Source organism: Adiantum capillus-veneris, chromosome 8 (genome assembly GCF_014529385.1).
Source record: "Adiantum capillus-veneris isolate H3 chromosome 8, ASM1452938v2, whole genome shotgun sequence".
Lineage (NCBI taxonomy): Eukaryota > Viridiplantae > Streptophyta > Polypodiopsida > Polypodiales > Pteridaceae > Adiantum > Adiantum capillus-veneris.
In genome coordinates, this window is record NC_140938.1 from 4,058,789 (window position 1) to 4,084,550 (window position 25,762).

General features: G+C 45.3%; 1 protein-coding gene and 1 pseudogene across 2 annotated transcripts in view; one reads left to right on the top strand and one right to left on the bottom strand.

Annotated features, from left to right (window-relative positions):
- The window catches only part of LOC147451597 (putative envelope ADP,ATP carrier protein, chloroplastic), a 95,600-nt gene that overhangs the window by 14,748 nt on the left and 55,090 nt on the right, over nt 1-25,762 (bottom strand). The window lies entirely within an intron of this gene.
- Nucleotides 20,315-22,760, top strand: LOC147451598 (uncharacterized; annotated as a pseudogene).

Sequence of the window (25,762 nt, forward strand, 5' to 3'; positions counted from 1 at the left end):
GCAAACCTATTGCCACTCCCATGGAAACAGGTTTGAAGTTAAGTCTACATGATGCTCGCAATCCTGCTGATGTCACTCTTTACCAAACTGTTGTTGGTTGCCTCATTTATGTATGCAACACGAGGCCAGATATTCAGTTTGCAGTCTCACAGGTCAACAGATTTATGCATAGCCCAAGGTCTAAGCATTGGCAGGCTGTCAAGAGGATTTTCCGCTACCTTAGTGGCACTTTACATCTTGGCTTGTTTTATCCCAAGGGGGTATCCTTGCCGCCAGACTTACATGCTTTTTCGGACTCAGATTGGACTGGTTGTTTTGACACGCGAGTGTCCACAAGTGGTTTTTATTTCATGCTTGGCAGTTCATGTATATCATGGTTGAGCAAGAAGCAACCTACTGTGGCCACTTTGAGTTGTGAGGTTGAGTACAGGGCAGTCTTCACAGCTACGGTTGAGTGTGTATGGCTCAGACGCCTTATGGCTGATTTGGGTGTTGGACAGGATACTGCCAACACTATCTACACTGACAATCAGAGCGCATTGGCAGTTGCGAGGAACCCAGTTTTTCATACTCGCACAAAGCACATTGAGATGCATTACCACTATGTCAGGGAGAGACTCTCAGCAAGAGAGATCAGCTTGGCTTATGTGCCAACACAGGACAACCTTGCAGATCTTTTCACAAAGGCATTGTCTCGTGAGAAGCTTGAAGCTTTCCGCAAAGCTTTGGGCTTACTCCCCTTTGTGGACTGATCTTGTCCTCAGGGCATGACACTTCCCTTTACTCATGTGCCAACTCTCGTTCACCGCATCACTCTAGGGGGGATTTGTTACCATATACATGTGGTAGTGATGTGTGTGAACACACTAGGACCGCCGGGGCATTTGTTCACTCTTTAGGAGGTTTTTTCCCCCGGGCATTGTATATACGCCCATCACTCTAAGGGGGGATTTGTTACCATATACATGTGGTAGTGATGTGTGTGAACACACTAGGACCGCCAGGGCATTTTTTCCCTCTTTAGGAGGTGTTTTCCCCCGTGCATTGTATATACGCCCATCTCGGGCTATCTATCTTTCCATTGCACACTAAGTAACACTCTCTATTGTGTGCCTTGAGCTTCCTTCGTCTTCTCCAAGCTGTGTGTGTTTCTCTGCAACCCTAATTCCAACAATCACCCCATTGATTTGATACCTGGAAGCACACCACCGAACCGGCCACCTTACCGTGTGAGCCGAGCCCAAAATAAAGAAATTATGAACCAGTGAAAGACCTCTTGGAAAAGGGTCTTATCCAACCAAGTACTTCACCTTACTACTCTCCGGTGTTGTTGGTTTTGAAGAAAGAAGAATTTTGAAGAATGTGCATTGACTATAGAGCTCTCAACAAAATCACCATCAAGAACAGATTTCCGATTCCTAGGATCGATGATATTCTAGACCGACTACACGGATCGTCTTGTTTCAGCAGGATCGATTTGAAGAGTGGATATCATCATATCGGAATTGCGCCGAGAGATGTCTACAAGACAACTTTTCGATGGACGACTGTTGGTTTATTTGAGTTTTTGGTGATGCCTTTTGGCCTAATCAATGCTCCAGCGAAATTTAACAGAATGATGGGCAGGATTTTTCGAGAGTACGGACTATTTGTTGGCACTGTTTTTAACATCATTGTTTTCTCCAAGGATGCGGTAGAACATAGAGAACATCTGCTACAGGTCTTTCAAGCACTACGAGATCACAATTTGGTGATTAATGCAAAGAAAAGTGATTTTTTCCTACTCGAGATACACTTTTTGCGAAACATTGTCTCAGTAGGAGTGCAGATGGACCCGACCAAGATAGAGACTATCCGTGATTGGCCCGATTTAAAGAATGTCAATGAAGTTAGAAGCTTCTTGGATTTATGTTCGTACTACTGGCGGTTCATTAGAAAGTTTGCAGAGGTTGCTTCCCCTTTGCATATCTTGACACAGAAAGGAGTCTCTTTCTAGTGGGGACCCACATAGGTGAATGCCTTTCAGACATTGAAAGAGAAAGTGACTACAGGACCAGTTTTGACTTTTCCGATTTGCAGAAGTCATTCGAAGTATATTGTGATGCTTGTGGTCGTAGTCTGGGTGCGGTCTTAATGCAAGAAGGCCATGTGATTGCCTACGAGAGCCGATTGTTCTGAACGCCGGAATTGACTGCACAGATATATGAGAAAGAGCTTTTGGCGGTTATTCATGCTCTTACTCAGTGGCAACATTAACTACTCGGAGCAGATTTTACTGTCTTTACAGACCATCAGAGTTTACGCTACTTGTCACAGAAGCAGCTATCGGAAAAGCAGATGCGGTGGGCGAACATCTTGTCACAGTTTCACTTCCAGATTGTCCACGTGTAGGGACAAAAGAACTTGGTGGCAAATGCTTTGTCTCGGAAGTCCTTGGTTCTGACTATTTCGGCGATTCATCATAGGAACTTTGAGGATATGGTCGATCAGTATGCCGCAGATACAGATTTTGCAGATATTTTCACTCGGTTACGGAATGGGGAGGTAGTAGCCGGATATTCCATTTGGGATGGCTACTTGATGAAGAAAACGATGTTGATGAAGAAAACCATGTTGTGCGTTACACAACCGTTAAGGGAAAAGGTTCTAACCGAATGCCACTATCCACCATTTACAGGTCACCGCGGCATTGCTACCACCTTGAAAGGTATGGAGAGATACTCCTTTTGGCCGGGACTCAAGAAGGATGTGGACGATTGTGTACGCAGTTGCTTGGTATGCCAGAAGGTCAAGTTTGACAGGCATAAAGCACAGGGATTGTTACAACCTTTACCCATACCCAAACGTGTCACGTGACACATCCAACCCTATGTGTCTGTGGACAAGCTAAGCATGACCAGGGTTCAGTTCAATCAAGTCAGTCTAGAATAGGAAGTGATCTGGCACTTTTGTGAGTCTGCTTGCAGACCATGCATGTCTAGACACTTAGATTAGATGCATATCCTCTGGTTGCACACAGCATGATCATCAACATTACCATCAGAATCCATCAAGAGCTTTTCCCAGTGCACAGAACCTATTTTCCCTATTTTTGACATTTTTCACTTATTATTTGAAGTGACTTTTGTTGGGAAACTGGGTAGGGCAATTTTCATAAGTTAATATATAAGCAAACCCTAGCGCTAGCATTTCTGGCAGAAGAGCAAGGAGAACACGGGCACCAGTTTTTGCAGCAAGCTTCTCCCTCTCTCTCTCAAGCATGATTCATAAAGAACCCTGGCATTTTCCCCTCAAGGTTAACCAGCGAATTTCAGCATTGCATTTCAGCGTTTTTCAGCAGCCTTGGACAGCGCTATTGCAGCCTTAAGTTCAGCGTTTTAGCCCTCATCTCAGCACTTGCAGAATCAGCCAATCCAGCATTTTTGCAGCAGCAGAGACAGTGTTTTTGCAGCAGCAATTTCAGCAACCATTAACCAGCGTTTACAGCTTGGAAGGGCAGCGTTTTTTTCAGCAAGCAAGACCTGCAAAATCAGCAATCGAAACCTAGCAAGGGTAGCGTTTTTCAAGCAAGAAAACCAGCGTTTTTCCATCAGCCAGGCAGCGTTTTTGACAGCAAGAAAAAACAGTGTTTTCAGCATTCAAAGCCACAGCAGCAGATAGAGGGTCGTCATCACCGTCGTCTTCGAAGCATTCAGTTTTCCGCCTTAGTATCACTTAGATTTGCATCAACACTTGTACCAGATTGTGCAATCAATAGCATAGACTTCTCTCGCCATCGAGAGAAGGGCCTTCGGAGGAGAGTTTGACAACTTCCTGGTGTCGTATTCTTCTCTCTCTATCTCTCAGTCTCATCACCTTCATTCACAGTGTTCACCCACTTTGTTTGTGTCCATTGCACTCTCTCACTAAAGGAACGGAAGGCTCTCCCTTCCGTAAGTAAAAGGAACCTTGAGCACAGTTCGGAGCACTCATCTTGAGCAAAGTTCAACATTCACTTCCGCTGCACCTTACAAAACGCCCCTTGGAAAGTATTGCTATGGATTTCATTTTTGATCTCCCGAAAACCCAGAGTGGGCACAATGGTAACTGGTAACTGGACTGTTATTGACATCTTGCTCATTTCATTTCAGTGAAGAAGACAATTAAGCCGGATCACTTAGCGAGACTGTTCATTGCCCAGATATTCAAATTACATGGCATGCCTGAGACAATTGTCTCTGATAGAGATCCCCGATTCACGAGTTTGTTTTGGAAGGCTATTTGGGAGAACATTGGCACGCGGTTGTAGTTCTCGTCAACTTTCCACCCGCAGACAGATGGGCAATCGAAGATTGCAAATTCAGTCATACTGGATTTATTGAAGTCTTACATTTCAGATTAGAAGACTCAATGGGAGAAGTATTTGCCCTTGGTGGAATTTGCCTACAATAACACGATTCACTCTTCGACGGGGAAGGCGCCATTTGAGATTATTGAGGGTGCTACGAAGGTTCCACCCTTCCTAAGCACGCAAGATAAGATTTTTGAAGCCGACCAGTACACAAGGGACTTGGACACAGCTTTTGCCAAGGAAAGACACAAAAAGGCAGCAGATTGACATCATCGCGATTTGAAATTAAAGGAGAACGATTGGGTGCTCTTACGTTTTGAGAAGGCACGCCTGAGAAAGAAAAAGGGAAAGGAGCGGCTTTTTCCAAAGCTTAGCATGAGATATTATGGACCTTTCCAGATTTCTGTAGCGCGGATAGTGTGTCGTGCTCTCTACAATGGACGCTCCTCAGTGCAATGTGCATGACATCTCACTCAAAACACAATGAAAACAAAGGAAACATAGATAACAGCTGATCAACACAGAGACACTACAACAGACCATCACATATGGACTCGACTATCTCAAAGAACCAATACAGAATCTGGCGTGGCAGCACACTCAGCTCCAGCCCAAAACTCACGGGTACAAATGGGGAGTCGAGGCTCAGATAGGGATGGTGCAAACGTGCTGTGTGTATAGACTCACTACTCTAGACGACAATGTTGGACCATATATAAAGAAGATGATAATGATGACCCAACAGCTACTACTCATATGTCCAACCATAAAGAGCCACCAACGGCTCATACATGTCAGCCATCTAAGTCTATATCCAAACTGAGTGGTGGTGGTGACTTGGCCACGATGTCCACTAGACCACTATCCGTATCCCTGCCCAGCCCAGAGAGTCTGTCCAATGTGAACCAGACCAGACCTACTGTACTAACTGTGTGTCCTGTGAAAGTGACACTATAGCTTGCTGCAGGTTGCCCGCCACAAGACTACTCACGGTCTCGGTGAGAGGAAAAAACTGTGAAAGAAAACCACTAGGTACTGCATCCGTAAATCTTTCGTGGAGCAGGTGCGAGGTCCAAGCATGATCTTACATGCCTCAAAAGTGGGGTTAAAAACACTACACTGCTTGCAAACACCTTAAGCCTTTGAATAGGCCAGAACCCAGTATGATTGCATAGTCCAAGAATCCCAATTGGCAAAACAGAATGAGGCTCCACAACAAAGAGATATGCTCGGTTTGGATCCAGCTATCTGTGACCTAGTCCATGCTTGCATATGAACCTTGCAACACTTTCTGCAACAGCACGCTTCTTGAAAAGAGGGATGACCATAAGCTCGAGTAACACCGCAAATAAGGTTAAGCTCCATCGTGATGACAGAACAAAAAGCATTAACAGCAACGGGATGGCAACCATGTGAATGCTTGAAAGCCACAAGGAAACAGCCAAAAAGGCTCTTAAGCTTGCTCGTTTGCTGAGGGTGAGGAGAAGCCACAAAGGGATTTTGCGGGCCATGTATGGCAAGGGCGATTACATGGCCCGGGCGAGGGGTGGGGGGTTAGGCTAGATAGGGGCAAGGGGGCTAGGGGGGCTAGATATGAGATGGGGAGATTGGGTGGGTAGGGGCGAGGGGGGCTAGATAGGGGCGAGAGGGGGAGATTGGGTGGTTAGGGGCGAGGGGGGAAGGGGGTAGAGACGAGTTTTTGGGGGGGGGGGGGGGGGGGGGGGGGGTAGGGCAAGTTGGGAGAGAGGGGGGACGAGTTGGGAGAGGGGGGAGGGGCGAGTTGGGAGGGAATAGGGATGAGTTGGGCAATGGGGGGACGAGTTGGGAGGGGGTAGGGACGAGTTGGGCAACGGGGGGGGGGGGGCGAGTTGGGAAGGGGGTAGGGCGAGTTGGGAGAGAGGGGGAACGAGTTGGGGAGGGTAGAGCGCGTTGGGAGAGAGGCGAGTTGGGAGAGAGGGGGGACGAGTTGGGAGAGGGGGAGGGGCGAGTTTGGAGAGGGTAGGGACGAGTTGGGCAAGGGGGAGGCGAGTTGGGGAGGGGGTAGGGACGAGTTGGGGGGGAGGGGGGGGTAGTAGGGCGAGTTGGGGGAGAGGGGGGACGAGTTGGGAGAGGGGCGAGTTTGGAGAGGGTTGGGGAGGGGAAGGGGGAGGATAGGGTAGGTTTGAGGGGATAGGGGTAGATAGGGGCGATGGCACTCAAGTAGAGAGATAACATGATCACTATCACGGAATTCACCAAGCCTGAAATCACCATTTTTTTTGTTGTATCCCGTCTTGAGGCAGCTTTGTGAAGGGAGTTCGCTAGACACAGAGGAGAGCTTTATTCTGGTCGGAGAAGCAGACACCGATGTGGCTGATGTTGAAGGTTGATGAACTCCTGTAGAGGGGATTTCTTGCCGCTTCTATGATTCTTCATAGTCTCACCAAATCCAAAGGCTTCCCCCAAGGGCGTACGGGGAGTAGCTTCTGTGACTCAAGTGGCTCATTAGGTTTACATACTGTGGAAACATTGGAAGAGGGTGTACCTTCCGGCAAAGAGTGAATAGAGACTCCATAACAAGGCATAGATTTGGTAGCATCTGCCACAAACTGTGACGTGGCGGTATGCCCAGTACACACACACAACAATCTCTAGTCCGAAAATTCCACCGCAGATGCTGACGTGGCAGGCTGGCTGTGTACGGCAGGCTTTGACACGTGGCAGGCCCGTACGGTAGGGCTGGAAATCACGGGACGTTTGGCGGGTAGAACCAACGGCAACTTTTGCATTGCTTTTGGCTACGCAAGAGGAGAGAGAACCCTTTGCTTTATTTAACGCAATTGAGGGAGAGAGAAAGAAAACCCCTTTTTGCTTTATTCTTAAGGGCAGATTTTTATGGCAAGCTTTTGAAGCTTTTGGGGCTCTGCTTTTAGAATCCCTTGTACTCTTTAAATAAGTAGGCAAAGGCCTCTCACAACTCAAAGCATCTGGACGCAGAGTCCAAGTGTGAGCGCCTACCCGCACTCTTGTACTCTGAGCTCAGATTAATACAAAAAGAAATATCGAAAGGAGCGTCAGTCTTTGGGGCCAATATCTCTAGGAACGGAACTCCGCCAGGCTAGTGTCGAATAAATTGTGAACTGTGAACTGTTTTGAAGTGGTATTTGGTGTTGTCACAGTAGTTCTTGACTTGGAGTGTCCAAGTCTGTTACAGCGGTATCAGAGCATGGCTGATTTCTCTTCTACGGGAAATCCGATCCCAATTTTTTTTCCGCGACAGCTATGGCTTTAGGCAAAGATCAGTCGACTCCCTCTGCATCCGAAGATGCGGGAAGGGATCACAACGAAGATTCCGGCAAGGAGTATGGCCCGCCTCAGCCTACTCAGGCGGAGCGTCGAGAGATGGAGCGTCAACGATTGATCGGCGACGCAACAAAGATGATGCTTAATTTTGCCAAGGACCCGAAAATGGCAAAATATATGAGCAAGACCTCTTTGGAGGAGGTGCACGCGCAATGGCAGAAAACCACAGAACCACCCCGAAAACCCGCTCTCAAGAAACCTCCTACTCCCAAGAAGTATACAGAGAAGGAATTAGAAGAGGTGGTTGATGCACGAATTGCTCAGCTTTTTGACGCGCAAAACAAAGCTGAAAAGCACGACAAAAAGTAGAAGAAAGGCACTGACTTCCCGGGCTATTTGGATCGTCAGTCGACATTTGAAAAGGCAAAGAAACAGAAGAAGCGTGTTCGATTTGAAGGAGTACCCAGTTCTTCTTCTTCTTCTTCTTCTTCTTCTTCTTCTTCTGACAGTTCTTCTAGCTCATTTGACTCGAGCGAAGAATACCGAAAAGGTAAAAAGTGAAGCAAGAAGCAACGCTTCGAAAGGGCAAGAAAAAGATAAAGAAGTCTAAATCTCGCCCAGTGAGTGACAGTTCTACAGAGGACTCGTCTACAAACAGTTCAGACTCTGACGACAACAACTTTTATGCAAAGAAGAAGAATTTTTATAAAGCCAACCAGTTTCTGGAAGACAAAAGCAAGAAAGTTTGAGAGGTTAAGGAAGGTGGACAGCCAATTAAATTTGACACGTTTTCTGGATGTAGAGATGCTTCGAAGGCTTTGTCTTTCGTACAGCAATTTGACATCGCTTTCACAGGAGGGCATTACTCAGAGCACTCTAAGATTCAAAGAACTACCTCTTACTTAAAGGGGAATGCTCGAACTTGGTGGTCCACGCTTCTATTAAGCAAGACTGCGCCAGTTAAATGGCTGAAATTCAAGAGGCTTTTTATTTCTTCTTGGTTGACTCGAGAGTATGAACGCGACATACGAACTGCTTGGAACCATCTTCGGATGACCAAGAAGGATACCGTGGACGCTTATTGCAACAGATTCTAGAGCTCTTTTCTACCCGCCTCTTCATTTAAGAAGATCTCGTTCAAGGAACAGATTGAGCGGTTTACCTTGGGTCTACCTACAGAGATCCGAGATCACTGCTTGGAACAGAAGTCAGCTTCCATTCAGGAGTTGATGAGTCATGCGAAACGGGGTTTTGCCATTCACTCTGGCAGTTTGACCTACCCCATCGATGAGATCATGACACAAAGAGCCGAACAGACTTCGACAAATGAAAGTAGAAAGAGAAAGAGCAACCCAGAAAAGAAAGATGCACGACCCAAGCTTACTCGTCAAGAGTGAGCTCGCTACATCAGGGAAGGGAAGTGTTTTGGATGCGCGGAAACTGGACATATCTCCACGAAATGCCCTAAAAAGGCACAGAAAGAACACAACGACAAGGACGACGAAAGGCTTGAGAGTTCGAGAGCAGCTGAGGAACGTGGAAGAAAAGGCAAGATGAAAACAGAACACGTTCCAGATTGCGTGGGTACCGATCCCAGCACAGTGGACGAGAGTACAGAACTTTGCCGAGCTTGGGGTAAAGTGAAAGACCAATAGGCCCTGATCTTCTTTGATGAAGGAGCCAAGGCCAACTTCATTTCACTGGAATTGGCGGCGCGGCTCGAGATCACTCCCGATCGGATGGACCACTTGCGGAGGCAATTCTAGCGGCACCCGGCAGGGACGTAGCCATTACACCTGTCATTGGCAAATTTCGGTTGCATTGTCAAGGGTATTTGGATTATGAGGACTTTTACATAATTCCTTTGGAAGGTTGTGATGTTCTCTTGGGAATTCCCTGGTACCACAAGAACAACGCCGTAGTCGACTATCGAGCGAGGAAAGTGACATTGACTACAGATAAGGGTAGAACCATTGTACTCGATATAAAACTTAAGGGCGAGTCTGTCCCTATTGTATCGGCTTCGGCCATTTCTAAATTGATGAAATCCAATTTGTTTGTTTACTCGATCTTTTTGAAAGAGTTTAGTGATGAGGATAGGACAAATATGTCTGAACTTGATAAAGAACGCCAAGATTTTCTCCACTCTCATGCCGATTGCTTCTCAGAGGGCCTCCCAGGCGAGTTACCACCTGCTCGTCCTGAAGATCATACCATTGATCTGATTCCTGGAAGCACACCACTGAACCGGCCACCTTACCGTGTGAGCCGAGCACAGAACGAAGAGATTATGAACCAAGTGAAAGACCTCTTGGAAAAGAGTCTTGTCCAGCCTAGTACTTCACTGTATTGCTCTCCAGTGTTGTTGGTTTTAAAGAGACGGACTTGGAAATGTGCATCGATTATAGAGCTCTCAACAAAATCACCATCAAGAACAGATTTCCGATTCCTAGGATCGATGATATACTCGACAGATTACAGGGAACCTCGTGCTTTAACAGGATTGATTTGAAGAGTGGATATCATCCGAGAGACGTCTACAAGACAGTCTTTCGAACGACTTTTGGGTTATTTGAGTTTTTGGTGATGCCTTTTGGCTTGACCAATGCTCCTGCGACAATTAACCGCATAATGGACAGGTTTTTTCGAGAGTACAGGCTATTTGTTGGCACTTTCTTTAATGATATCATTGTTTTCTCCAAGAATGAAACAGAACATAGAGATCATCTACTTCAGGTCTTTCAGTCATTACAAGATCACAAGTTAGTCATAAATGCAAAGAAAAGTGAATTTTTCCTACCATAGATACACTTTTTGGGACACATTGTGTCAGTAGAGCAGGAGTGCAAATGGATCCGGCCAAGATAGAGACTATCCGTGATTGGCCTGATTTGAAGAATGTCCATGAAGTTAGAAGCTTCTTGGGATTGTGTTCGTACTACAAGCGGTTCATTCGAAATTTTGCAGAGGTTGCTTCCCCTTTGCATATCTTGACACAGAAAGGAATCCCTTTCTCGTGGGGACCCACAGAGGTGACTACCTTTCAGACTTTGAAAGAGAAATTGACTACGGGACCAATTTTGACTTTGCCGGACTTACAGAAGTCATTTGAAGTATATTGTGATATACCTTCATAAGTTTAGAATAGTTTGAACTCACGAATTATAAGAGGAATAAAGCACTCATAAAACATAAAAGCAAGGGACACAAGAAAAGAACAGAAAAACAAAAACAAACAAACTAAATCACTTAGTTTGCTACGAAACAAAACTAGATAAAACAAAACATTATTAACTTAAAAATGTTTTTAGAAAAGGCATGTGTAAAATAAATTGACGCAACTTACTTGGCTTAAAACAAGTACTGAACTTTAAGCAAAAAAGGATAAGACATCTTAAAAACCTAATACTAGAAATCAAACTTCACACAACAACTTCTAAAGGAACACATTCTTAAGTCCTCAGGTAAGCTAAATACGAAATCAAAAAATGAATACTACTACAAATCTACAAAGAGCAAGAACCAAACTTGACAATATGTGATCTCAACTTCGCTGCTTGTCCAAACAGGAAGAATAAGATTATCACCTTTGTCATGCATAGCTTGGACAACAGCTATGACATCCCTACTCACGTCGTCAGTGCCCAAGAGTAGGTGCAGGTTGTGATGCTTGTAGTCGTAGTCTGGGTGCGGTCTTAATGCAAGAAGGCCATGTCATTGCTTACGAGAGCCGATTGTTCTCAAGGCCGAAATTGGCAGCACAGATTTATGAGAAAGAGCTTTTGGCGATTATCCATGCTCTTACTCAGTGGCGGCACTACCTACTCGGAGCGGATTTTATTGTCTTCACAGACCATCAGAGTTTGCGCTACTTCTTGTCACAGAAGCAACTATCGGAAAAGCAGATGCGGCGGGCGAACATCTTTTCACAGTTTCACGTCCAGATTGTCCATGTTCAGGGACAAGAATTTGGTGGCAGATGCTTTGTCTCGGAAGCCGTTGGTTCTAGCTATTTCCGCGATACATCATAGGAGCTTCGAGAATATGGTTGACCAATATGCCACAGATCCAAATTTTGCAGACGTTTTCACACGGATACTGGATGGGGAGACAATAGCGAGATATTCCATTCGAGATGGCTACTTGATGAGGAAAACCATGTTGTGCGTTACACACCGTTGAGGGAAAAGGTTATGACCGAATGCCACTGTCCACCTTTTACGGGTCACCCCGGCATTGCTACCACCATGAAAGGGGTAGAGAGATATTTCTTTTGGCCGAGACTCAGGAAGGATGTGGACGAGTTTGTGCGCAGGTGCTTGGTATGCCAAAAGGTCAAGTTTGACAGGCATAAAGCACAGGGGTTGTTACAGCCTTTGCCCATATCCACCCGCCCCTGGGAAAGTATTGCAATGGATTGTGGGGGAGCAGGAGAGAGAGCCCACTTGCTGTCCTATGCAATGAGAGTGAAGGAGAAGAGGAGATTGGCGCAGAAAGAGCACACGCAGAGAAAACATGAGAGAGAGAGAGAGAGAGAGCTCGTAGAATTTTTGGGAAAAGCCACGCTCTTTTCTTTTGGGCTTTACATTTGAGTATATGAGTAAGTGACTAGGGGGCCATTCACACTAGGGCCCCCTCACTTATAAGTCTTTTTAACTTATAAGTTATAAGTACAAGGCACTTAGGCCTTTATTCCCTAACAACCTCCCACCTAAAGGCAATGTACCTTGGGAGATCAAAGAATCAGCTAACTATGATACAACAGCTGATCATGCACTTACTCATCCAACACCCATCATCTGACGGCAATATGCAAACCGCTCTGCTGGAAGACTCTTGGTCAAAAGATCTACAGGATTGTCATCTGTGTGCACCTTGACAAGTGTAATGCTCTTGTCATCAAGCACACTCCTGATAAAATGATACTTCACCTCTATGTGCTTTGTCTTGGCATGAAAAACAGGATTCCTTGCAAGCATAATAGCACTCTGACTATCACAGTGTAGCACAGGAACCGGTGACTTAATGCCAAGCTCTTCTACCAAACGCATGAGCCACAAAGCTTCTTTGCATGCCTCAGTGGCAGCCACATACTCAGCCTCAGTGGTAGACAAAGCAACACATTTTTGCAGTCTAGAAATCCAAGAAACTGCACCTCCTGTGAATGTAAACACATATCCAGAGGTAGACTTCCTGCAATCTGGATGTCCAGCAAAATCTGCATCTGTAAAGCCATGCACAGATGTCTCACTCTTCCCAAAACAAATGCACAAGTCTTTAGTGCCTTTCAAGTATCTCAAGATACACTTCACTGCTTCCCAATGCTTTTTGCCAGGATTGCTCATGTACCTGCTTACCACTCCCACCGCAAATGCAATGTCCGGACGTGTAGCAACCATAGCATACATCAAACTGCCAACGGCTGATGCATAAGGAATCTTGGCCATTTCAGCCCGCATATCATCTGTGTTTGGACAGTCATGTGCAGTCAGTTTTACATATGGAGGCAGCGGAGTACCAAGTGCCTTTCCCCCATCCATATGAAAACGATGTAGCACCTTATTAACATAATCTCGTTGAGATAGATACAGACGCCTGTTGGGTCTATCTCGAGAGATACGCATGCCCAAAATATGATTAGCATCACCAAGATCCTTCATGTCAAAGCGATTCTTTAAGCTTTGCTGTAATGCATCCAACTCCGTCACATGTTTACCCGCAATAAGCATGTCATCAACATACAAAATCAGCAATAGAAGAGATCCATCATTTGCCGTTTTGATATACAAATAGTGATCAGAATTACTTCTTTTGTATCCTTGAGACCTCATGAATGTATCAAACTTGTGATACCATGCACGGGGAGACTGTTTCAAACCATACAAGCTCTTCAAGAGTCTACATACTTTCTTCTCTTGCCCCTTTGACACAAAACCTTCTGGCTGCATCATATAGATCATCTCAAGCAAATCGCCATGCAAAAACGCTGTTTTGACATCCATTTGCTTTAACTCCATATCTTCAGAAGCAACCAGTCCTAAAACAAGACGTAATGTGGCAAGCTTTACAACAGGAGAAAAAATCTCATCAAAATCCACACCATGCTTTTGCTTGTACCCTTTAGCAACCAAACGTGCCTTGTACTTAGAAGAAGCATTAGATGTGACCTTGGTCCTGTAAACCCATTTACATGGCAGAGCCTTATGCCCTTTAGGCAAATCAACCAAGTCCCATGTATGGTTTTTCTCCAAAGACTGCATTTCCGAAACCATTGCTTTGAACCATTTCTTACTGTCTTCCCGTTGCATAGCCTCTTTATAGCAAGACGGCTCACCACAATCAGTAAGCATGACATAGTCCAAAGACGGTTCATATCTATCGGGGGGCCTTGTCACCCGAGTAGACCTACGCACCCAATGATCCATTACAGGTGGATTTTCAGCCTGTAAACCATCAAAAACAGCAGGCTGTTCAGCCGGTTGCATCGCAACAACGGGCGGTCTAGGAGCATCAACCTGTTCCCCTACCTGTGGTGCATCAATGGCAACTTGTTGGGGCTGATTTTCAGCAGCTAATGGCTGATTTTCAGCACCATTTTCAGCATGTAAAGGCTGCTGAACATTGGGCCTTCTTGGCTGTCCATATGTAACATCTTCACGAAAAACAACCCGGCGCACTTCCTCGACCTTTGTGGGCTGTTTGTGCATGCAATTCTCATTGAAGATGACATCATTGCTGCGTATGATTTTCCGTAATGCGGGATCCCATAATCTATACCCCATTTCACCATCCTCACCATATCCTAGGAAAATGCATTTATGAGACTTTGGTTCTAGTTTGGTGCGCAGTTCACTCCGGATGTGAACATAGGCCTCACAACCAAACACTCTTAAATGTGCATATGAGGGTGGCTTGCCAGACCACACCTCCTCAGGCACCTTTCCACCCAAAGCCTTGCTAGGTGAGCGATTAATCAAGTGAATAGCTGTTTGCACAGCTTCTGCCCAAAAACCATGAGGTAATGCAGCATGTGACAGCATACTCCGAACTTTCTCTTGGATAGTCCGGTTCAATCTTTCTGCAACTCCATTCTGAGAGGGATTAAAAGGAGCCGTGAGCTCTCTTTTAATACCTTTAGTAGCACAAAAGTCAATAAATGCTTTTGATACATACTCCCCCCCATTGTCTGAGCGCAAAGACCTAAGCTTCTTTTCAGTTTGATTCTCAACAAACGCAAGAAACTTCTTGAAAGTATCCAAAACATCGCTTTTAGCACGTATTGGATACACCCACACCTTACGTGTAGCATCATCGATAAACGAGACAAAATATTTCTTTCCCCCTAAGGACAACTGTGGCATTTCACATACATCGGAATGCACTAAGTCTAACCTGTCAGACTTCAAAGAAATAGACCTTTTGTGCGGTGTTTGACTGTGCTTACCATAAATACAGTGCTCACAATGAGAAAAATCAGCATACCTCAAACACGGCAAATAACCACAACGAGACAGAGTTTCCATTCCTCTTTTACTCATGTGTCCCAACCGGCCATGCCACAAAGAAACACTTGGCTGCTCGGTTACGGCGACAACATGGTCACGCACACTAGATACATGCAAAGGATACAAAGTGTCCGATTTACAACCCTTGGCTACAATCCGTGCCCCTTTACAAATTTTCCACTTACTATCACCAAAAGTGGTGTGATAGCCTGCATCATCTAGCTGCCCTGTACTAATCAAACTCTTCTTGAGTTGTGGCACATGACGCACTTTGTGCAAAACAAAAGTCATACCATCAGCAAAAGAAAACTGGACACTGCCAATACCTGCAATGTCACATGCATAGTTATCTCCCAAATAAACAGTGTCCTGCACCTCACCTGAGTATTGTGTAAACCAATCCCTATGAGGTGTTACATGAAAGGAGGCACCTGAATCAAGAATCCAAGTATGCATGTCCACATCAGAACCCATAGCAAGGGTATGTGCATCCACATAAGAGGCATTGAGTACATCAATGCTGCTGTCACTGTCACAACTACTAGCAACATTGATTTCCTCAATCAACACAGTGCTCTTCTTGGCATTTCCCTTGTCCTTTGCATCAGTTTCAGCACCCTTGTTCTTCTCTTTCTTCCACTCATAGCATTCCCGTTTATAATGCCCTTTCTTTCCACAATGATGACACACAACATCTTTCATACGAGATTTGCTGCGTGCCCTGTCCTTACTGTCAGATTTCTCCCTCTGTTGAGACCTGCCTCTCAAGTGCAATGCATTAGAAGACCCACCTGTGGTGTTCTTCCTGTTCATCTCTTCCATCAAGAGAGAACTCTCTACATCTGCATACTTAAGTGATGCACTTGAGTTACTAAGAGCTGTCCGAAATACATCCCAACTCTCAGGCAATGTGCATAGCAGAAAAGTAGCTTTGAACTCCTCATCAATCGTGAATTTCAGCTTTGTCAGTTGGCTGAAAATAGAATTGAATTCATTGAGGTGCACTGACATGTGCGTGCCCTCCTTCATGCGGAGATCCATAAGCTTCTTAAGCCAATACACTTTACTGGCAGCACTCTGCTGTGCATACAACTCGTCTAAACGCTTCCACATGCCCCATGCTGTCTGCTCATTCTCTACATTGAAGAGTAAATTGTCAGACACCGAAAGCATGATCGTGGAGCGAGCTAACTCGTCCACTTCTTCCCATTCTTCAACCTCCATATCAACCGGTTTCACACCCTGTAACTTAATAGGTTTCGCCTGTTTCTTCTGCAACTTCACATTATAACATTGCTTCTTCCATATAGCAAAGTTATGGGCACCTTCAAGCTTGCGAATGTGCAACAAATTGCCACTTTCACTGCTAGAAGCCATTCTGAGTGATTGCAAACACTGAAACCCTGTTTTGCCGACCTAAACACGCCCAAATGTGTTACAGAAAAACAGCGAGCAAATTTCACACGAAATCACCTCAAAACGGCGTACATTCACTGCCAAACCCTTACCAAAGGTTTCCACAAGGTGTATACATCATTTGCTTGCTGAAATTCCCTGTTTTAGGGCAAAAAACAGACCTGTAAACACCTGTTTTGCTGAATTTTCAGAACCTCGTTGGTGGAAACACCTGTAAGATTGACCTGTGAGACTTGCCCTAATGAAATTGCATCAAATTGACCCCGAAATTGGTCAATTTCAGCAGAAATAGGCTGCTGTTCGCCAGTTTTTGAAACCCTAATTTTGGGAAAACTGTCACCGGAGGTCGATTCTACACGGTGAGAGGATCCCTTCGCGACAGAGTTGATCGAAAACGGTTGAATATCCTTCCCGCAGCGAGCAAGAACAGAATTCTGATCTGTGTTGCGAAGATGGCTCTCTTGGAAACCCTAAAGCTCTGATACCATGTGTGGGGGAGCAGGAGAGAGAGCCCACTTGCTGTCCTATGCAATGAGAGTGAAGGAGAAGAGGAGATTGGTGCAGAAAGAGCACACGCAGAGAAAACGTGAGAGAGAGAGAGAGCTCGTAGAATTTTTGGGAAAAGCCACGCTCTTTTCTTTTGGGCTTTACATTTGAGTATATGAGTAAGTGACTAGGGGGCCATTCACACTAGGGCCCCCTCACTTATAAGTCTTTTTAACTTATAAGTTATAAGTACAAGGCACTTAGGCCTTTATTCCCTAACATGGATTTCATTTTTGATCTCCCAAGAACACAGAGTGGTCACGATGGTATCTTGACTGTTATTGACAGATTTAGCAAGCAGGCTCATTTCATTCCAGTAAAGAAAACAGTCAAGCCTGATCACTTAGTGAGACTGTTTGTGGCCCAGATTTCAGATTACGTGGCATGCCCGAGACGATTGTCTCCGACAGGGACCCCAGATTTACGAGTTTATTTTGGAAGGCAATTTGGGAGAACATTGGCGCGTGGTTGTAGTTCTCGTCATCTTTCCACCCGCAGACTGACGGGCAATCTGAGATTGCCAATTCAATGGTTTTATATTTATTAAAGTCTTATATCTGTCATGGATGCTTGAGAGTCAGTCGCCGCCTGTGTCATCGCCTACATCATCACTAGAAGGCTCTAGAAGAATCTAGAAGGATCTAGAAGATTCTAGAAGGTTCTAAAAATATAAAGGAGATTCTAGATAGAAGCTTGGAGAAGATTCTGGAAGAATCTAGAAGTTTCTTGAAAGCTCTAGAAAGTTGAAGAAGGATCAAGAAGTTTCTAGAAGCTTGGACAAGATTCCGGAAGGATCTAGAAGTTTTTGGAAAGCTCTAGAAAGTTGAAGAAGAATCAAGAAGGTTCTAGAAGATTCTAACCTCCTCAAGAAGAACCTAAAAAGTTCTAACCTCCTCAAGTAACCTCCTCAAACACTAGTATAAATAGGGGTCTTGGGCCACAAGCCCCTCAGTCTTGCCAACACCAGTTGTGAGCCTCCTATGAGGAAATCCCTCTTCTAGTTCTTATGTTCAAGTCTTGTCCTTGCAATCAAGCCTTATCTTGTACTCAAGTCATGTAATCCAAGTCTTGTATCTAGCTCTCTTAATAAAGTATCAAGTCTTGTAATCAATATTAAGCTTATCATCAAATCCGAGCTCTTGTACATTGTGAGCGCCTCCTCTTACTCTCTTCTAGCTCTATACACGCTCATAACAGTTTGGCAAGACTACCATCTCTTAATCTTCTCAAGCCATAATGGAGCCGACGATGGAAGGTGTCATCAGCGCATTGCAAAGCATCCAAGCTCAGTTACAAGAACTTCGCGAGAGTAACGCTCAACTTCAAGCAGGGCAACCCCTAATCTTGGGACCGGCGTTGCAAAATCTTCAACGTCAAATTCAGGAGCTTCAAGAGACAAGCACACATCAAGCACAAGCTGCAAGATCTAGCTATTCTCAACAACATAAGAAGGAGCCGAAGGTCAGCATCCCTGAAAAATTTGATGGGACTAGATCAAAGTTTAGAGGTTTTCTCCAACAAGTGCGTCTCTTCATTCGAATGCAACGAGAGCGTTATCCAGATGATGCCTCTTAAGTAGGCCTTATTGGGACCCTCCTCTCGGGTACGGCTCTCTCCTGGTTTGCTCCCTTACTTGAAAAAGAATCTCCTCTTCTTCATGACTTTGAAGCTTTTGTGCGGGAGTTCTCTGCAACCTTTGGGGATACTGATAGAGCAAGGGTTGTTGAAACCAAACTTAGAAATCTCCGCCAAGGATCAAGACCTGCATCCGTCTATGCATCCGAATTTCAACAGCTCACTTGTGATCTGACTTGGCAATGAGGAATATTTCATTAGCCAATTTCGGTGGGGATTAAAGGATGACGTAAAAGATCTTTTATTGACTATGCCAAAGGTTCACACACTAAGCGAGTTCATCTCTCGAGCAATAGAATGTGATAATCGACAATTTGAGAGGAGACAAGAGAGGCGTCTTGGGGCACCATTGCGACCCCAAACAGAAGTGACACGTAACGGCTACACACCTCAACAGGGCCATGAATCAAGCATTGAACCCATGCAAATTGATTCAGCAAGGTTTCAACCTCTCTCAGCCCAAGAGAAGCAAAGGCGACGAATTAATGGCTTATGTATATATTGTGGAGAGCAGGGGCACATAGTTCAGCAGTGTCCAAGAAAGAGAAGGATGAAGGTTCATGGTGCAATGACCTCAACGTGTTCGGAAAACATGGACGTCCACCCCCAATAGAGACCCACCGGTTGGACAAAAGACAAGCAAAAAAAGGTCTCTTTCTTCCCGCCGATTCCACTTCAAGTTTTATGCTACCAGTCAAGATCCATATGCCGGGTAGGCACATGGATTGTGAAGCATTACTAGATTCCGGCGCAACAACGTGCTTCATGGACAAAGAATTTGCAAAAGAACAAGGCATACCACTTGTGGAGAAGTCTAATCCAGCAACTGTAGAAGTCGTTGATGGTCGTCCCCTCGCTTTAGGGGATGTCAGGTATGAAACTCGCCCCATAGAAGTAACATTGCAGGAGCATGTTTCAAGAATAGCGTTCAATATTATACAAGCCCAAGCAGTCCAATTGTTATTGGGCTACCGTGGCTTGAATTACATAATCCTGACATCGATTGGAGGGCTCGGAGAATTAAACCACGAAAAGTCCAAAAGAAGAAGGGAAGGCAAAATAGGCCTATATATCTTGGAGCCAAGGTCTTCATGCATGCAGCCAAAAGGTATCCAACTTTCCTGATATTTGCAACACCAACCGACACGTCGACGACAAAAATCATGGAGGCATTGCCACGTCAATATCAAGATTACAATGATGTTTTTGAGAAGAAGAATACAGACCTCTTACTAGCACATCGACCCTACGATTGTGCTATAGAGCTTCAGGAGGGAACCCAGCCCCCTTTTGGCCCAATATACAAGCTATCTCAAGATGAATTGGTAGAATTATGGAAAAATATTGATGAGAATCTTGCTAAGCGGTTCATACGGCATTCAAAGTCCCCAGCAGGAGCTCCAATACTCTTTGTAAAAAAGAAGGACGGAACTCTCCGGATGTGCGTGGATTATAGAGGCCTAAACAAGATCACCGTCAAGAATCGCTATCCCCTTCCCTTGATCCCAGAGCTTCTTGAGCGCCTTGGCAAAGTAAGAATATTTACAAAAATAGATCTTCGTGGTGCTTACAACCTAGTCAGAATCAGAGAAGGCGATGAATGGAAGACAGCCTTTCGAACAAGGTATGGCCACTATGAATATACCGTCATGCCATTTGGTCTCACAAATGCCCCAGCTGTTTTTCAACATTTAATGAACGATATCTTTCGGGAGTATTTGGATTATTTTGTGGTAATATATTTGGATGATATCTTGATATTTTCCAAGAATCAAGAAGAGCATGAGCACCATGTACGATTAGTGCTTGAAAAGCTTCGTGCATCAGGGTTATATGCAAAGTTGGAGAAGTGCTCTTTTCATCAATCTAAGGTGGAATTTCTTGGTTATGTAATTTCTGAAAAGGGAATCTCCATGGATCCAAAGAAGGTTCAAACGATCCTTGATTGGGAGACACCCACCTCGGTAAGAGATGTTCAATGTGCAATTTTTTATCGTATCTTTATAAAGGGATACTCCAAGGTGGTTACAGCACTCACAAGGTTGAGAAGGCCATAATAAGTTTGTCTGGGACTCAGAGGCCGCGAAAGCATTTCAGACTCTCAAGCAAGCTTTCACGACCGCACCCATTCTAATTCACGCAGATCCTACAAAGCCTTTCATCCTAGAAATAGACGCTTCAGATTTTGCCCTTGGCGCTATTCTATCCCAAGTAGGAGAGGATGGTCAAGTACATCCAGTGGCTTTTCATTCCCGCAAGTTCTCAGCTGCAGAAATCAATTATGAAATCCATGACAAAGAGCTCTTAGCAATCATCGACTCCTTCGACACTTGGCGTCACCTACTTGAAAGAGCTCCTCATAAGATCACTGTCTATACAGATCACAAGAATTTGGAATACTTCATGACATCTCGCGTCTTGAATCGTCGCCAAGCCAGGTGAAGTGGTATCCTATCAAGGTTTGATTTTCTGATCTCTTATAGACTTGGCGGTCAACAAGCTAAGCCAAATGCCTTATCAAGAAGATCCTACCTTGCACCTAGAGAAGGCGACGCAGCATTTGATCAACAAGAGTCAGTGATTTTGAAACCTGAGCATCTTAAGCTAAACGCCACCATGAGCCAAGCTCCTGAAGATTCTACTTTTCTTTCTAAGGTGAAGACGCAAATTGCCAAAGACCCACTTGCTCAGAATATAAGACAACAACTACAAGGACAAGAGGTTAATGAGGACTTTCAAGAAATTGATGGACTAATTTACTATAAGGGTCTTCTCTATATTCCGCCAGGACCAACACGCTTGGAGGTACTTCAGCAACGGCATGATCTTCCATCAGCAGGGCATTTTGGGGTTAATAAGACAATTGAGTTTCTCTCCCGTGACTTTTGGTGGCCTCAAATGTGGAAGCTTGTCAAGGAGTATGTAGGCACTTGTGACACTTGCAATAGATCAAAGGCCCCTCGTCATCGTCCTCATGGGTTACTCCATCCCTTACCCATTCCAACCAAACCATGGTCATCCATCTCCATGGATTTCATTGTAGAGCTACCCTTGTCACAAGGATTTGACTCCATTTTAGTAGTCGTGGATCGGTTTACAAAAATGGCACACTTCATTCCAACCACTAAAACCATCACCAGTGAAGGTACGGCCAAACTCTTTCTACAGCATATCTATCATTATCACGGATTACCGGATGACATAGTTTCTGATCGAGGCCCACAATTCATCTCTAGCTTTTGGAAAAGCTTATTCAAGCTACTCGGAGTACAATCAACCTCTCCTCAGCCAATCACCCACAAAGTGATGGACAAACAGAGAGAGTAAATCAAGTTTTGGAACAGTATCTACGTTGTACTATCAATTATCACCAGGATAATTGGGTCGAGCTCCTACCGCTAGCAGAATTCTCCTATAATAATAGTTTTCATGCCTCCACCCGTCACACTCCATTCTTTGCTAATTATGGTCAACATCCCAAACAGGATATCCACAGACACTATCAAGTCAAGAATCCAGCTGCTATTCATCTTACACAACAAATATCTGCAATTCACAAAGAACTTACAATTCATATCAAAGAAGCTCAATCCAAGTATAAGGAAAGTGCAGATCTCCATCGCATGCAGCATCCAAAATACAAAGAAGGGGATAAAGTGTGGCTCCTCCGATGTGATCTGCGTTCATCTCGCTCCTGTCAAAAGCTTGATTATCGAAGGCTTGGCCCGTTTACAATTATCCGTCAAGTCAACCCAGTCACCTATTGACTCCGATTGTCCTCATCCATGAAAATCCATCCTGTCTTTCATGTCTCAGTCCTAGAACCTTGTCACACATCTAAGATCCCAGGATGAGCCCTACAACCACCTCCTCCGGTTGAGATTCAAGGCCATGAAGAATATGAGGTCGAGAAAGTCCTAGATTCTCGAGTTTCGCGTGGCAGGTTACAGTACTTGGTGCATTGGAAAGGCTATGATGTCAGTGAACGAACCTGGGAACCAGCACACAATCTTCAGCATGCATCTCTCAAAGTCCAAGAGCTGTGACTGTCGATTGGTACATGTGCTAGATGTGTGTACCTAGTGCGTAGGTACTAACAGTCAGTGTCTGCTAAGGTAGTTTATGGCTTCTGTCTGTTTTGCAAGCATAATCGAGGGCGATTTACAATGCTTTCAAGAGGGGGGTATGTCACAATTGTGACGTGGGGGTATCCTCAGTACACACACACACAACAGTCCCTGGTCCGGAAATTCCACCGCAGATGCTGGCAGAGGCTGACGTGGCATTGCCGACGTGGCAGGTTGGCTTGTGTACGGCAGGCTTTGACACGTGGCAGGCCTGTATGGCAGGGCCGGAAGTCACAGCGCATTTGGCAGGCAGAACCAACGACAGCTTTTGCATTGCTTTTGGCTACGCAAGAGGAGAGAGAACCCTTTGCTTTTGGCTACACAAGAGGAGAGAGAACCCTTTGCTTTATTTAACGCAATTGATGGAGAGAGAAAGAAAACCCCTTTTTGCTTTATTCTTAAGGGCAGATTTTTATGGCAAGCTTTTGAAGCTTTTGGGGCTCTGCTTTTAGCATCCCTTCTACTCTTTATATAAGCAGGCAGGGCCTCTCACAACTCAAAGCATCTGGACGCAGAGTTTGAGTGTGAGCGCCTGCCCGCACTCTTGTACTTTGAACTCAGATTAATACAAAAAGAAATACCAAAAGGGGCGCCAGTCTATGAGGCCAATATCTCTAGGCACGGAACTCCACCGGGCTAGTGTCGAATAAATTGTAAAACGTGAATTGTTTTGAAGTGGTTATTTGGTGCTGTCGTAGTAGATTCTTGACTTGGAGTGTGTCTGTTACAGCATCCAACCACTCCAATAGATCCTCGTCTGACCTGTCAAGTGGAGTAGGCTGTTCCAATTCAAGGTTGGTTGCTCGGGACAAAGAACTATGTTGCACGACGGAATCCATGCCTCCTAGGCGAATGGGTTGCATCGGGGAGCCAGGAGTATATATCCACATGGCATCGTTTCCCCAATCATGAAGTGCTTTAGTGTGTCGCAGCCATGGTCTACCGATGAGCAAGGGAAATCCGCCCTCAACCTGGGGAAGACAAACCACAACAAAATCCAAGTTAAAAGTAAAGTCGTGTACCTGCAGAGGCACATTGTCCACTATGCCCACTGGGTAGACTGTTCGTTGGTCGGCCAATGTAATTGTGAAGGGAGCAGGGCAAGTAGGTTGTAAACCTAGAGCTAACATGGTGAACTGGGGCATTAGGTTGATGCCAGATCCACCATCCACTATCACTCCTGAGAATTGCCGACCCAAAACGGACACTGTCAAGTGAGGGCTTCTATAATCAGTGAGGGGAGCAGCGGGATTGGATATCATATAGGACTCTGATGGTCGCATTGGGAGGGGCCCGCCGCTAGGACTTGCTCCGGGGTAAAGGGATTGAATAACTAGGGTGTCACTTTTGAAACTCGCATCTAGTCGCAGCATGTCATAGAGGGACACTTGTTGGAAGGTGTTCTTCAAGACTGTCTCTGCTGTAAGCTTTTCTTGTTCTACCAATGGTTTCTCTAGTTCTTTTATCTTCTGTAGATCGGAAACTGCTACCAAGAGAGCTTCATCAATATCGGAGAGCAAAGATTTGGATTCTTTCTTGGCACTAGGGGATGGCTTGTCCACAGCTGAAGGCGCGATATCCACTGTTGTGAGAATGTGTGGGGGAGTTGAACTTGCTGGAATGCTAAGACCGAGAGCGGCTCTCTGGGCCCGAGTGAGGACACCCGATGGCTCCTCTACCAACTGCAACGGCTTATTTTGAGGGTAACCACGTGGGTAGAAGGGGACGGCTAAGGAACGGTGCTAACTGCTATCAGATTGAGCTTGGGAAAGGTAAACTCATTCTGGCTTTGACTTGGGTTCGAAGTCGTGGATGCACGAAGTTTAGAGCGATCCTTACTGTAGTGATCCTTCATATCAGGGCAATGACGGCAGGGAGGGGACCCTTCTGGCGGGGGCATTTGCTTTGGTAATGCCCATATTCCCCGCATCTGTAGCACAAAATGGGCCGATTCAATGGGCGAGTCGAAGGGCGAGGTGGTCCTTGCTCTTGGTGCATGGAATTGGAGGTGGAGGCATAGAAGCTGTGAGGTGGTGAGGGAGCATGGGTATGATAAAAGCTCTGAGAGGAAAAAGTGCTCTCCATACCTTGCATAGGAGGGGCTGACAATAAAGGTGGCATGTGGTGTAGATGGCCACAAGGAGAAACCATGTTGGATGCAGGTGCTGGCCCTTGTTGAAGAGTAGGACCAAGACTTTGATGTATTTGTCGCAATCCCTTGAGGTAGTAGCAGTCCTTGTCCTCATGTCCAGACTTTTCACAGAAGTGGTAATAAACCCGAAGGGGGCATTCCTGTGGAGGGTGCCCTGGAGAGCGGCATGAGCTACACCAAACCATAACCTTAGTCTCCTGCTGAGACTTGAGCTCTTCTAGCTCGTGCTTGATCTGTTCCAATGCCTCGTGATGTGGAGGCTTCTCCTGTCTAAGAGAGAAGGACCTCTCTTCTTGAAGAGCTCGCTATTGATGAACAGTTTCCTAGCTCCCTCTATCCTAGTAGCAGCCGCGATAAACTCCTCTAGAGTGGTGTCAGGTCGGAGACTCTCTCAGAGTTTTTGCTGGGAAGTTTTGGGAAGAGCCTTCTCCACCCACTTCTTAACTATAAATTCACCCGATTGCTGAGGAAGCTCACATTATCCCTGAAACTCAATAGAGACGCCAGTGACTTTAGCATAAAAAATTGGGGCAATCTGATGACAAAGGAGTGGAGCGACTCCCCTCTTGTGCATACCCGCTGCACCAAATTCCACCCAAGCTGAGTTTGGGGTTCCATCGGAATAGACCATGCTAAACCGAATGCTTCCAGATAAAGGTTCACAATCTGAGGAGTATCTGCCAGGTCCTCCTCCATCCACTTCGCAGCCAATGCGGGATAGTTCTTGAATTTAACCAAGAACCGCCTTATCACTTTACCTTTTATCTTT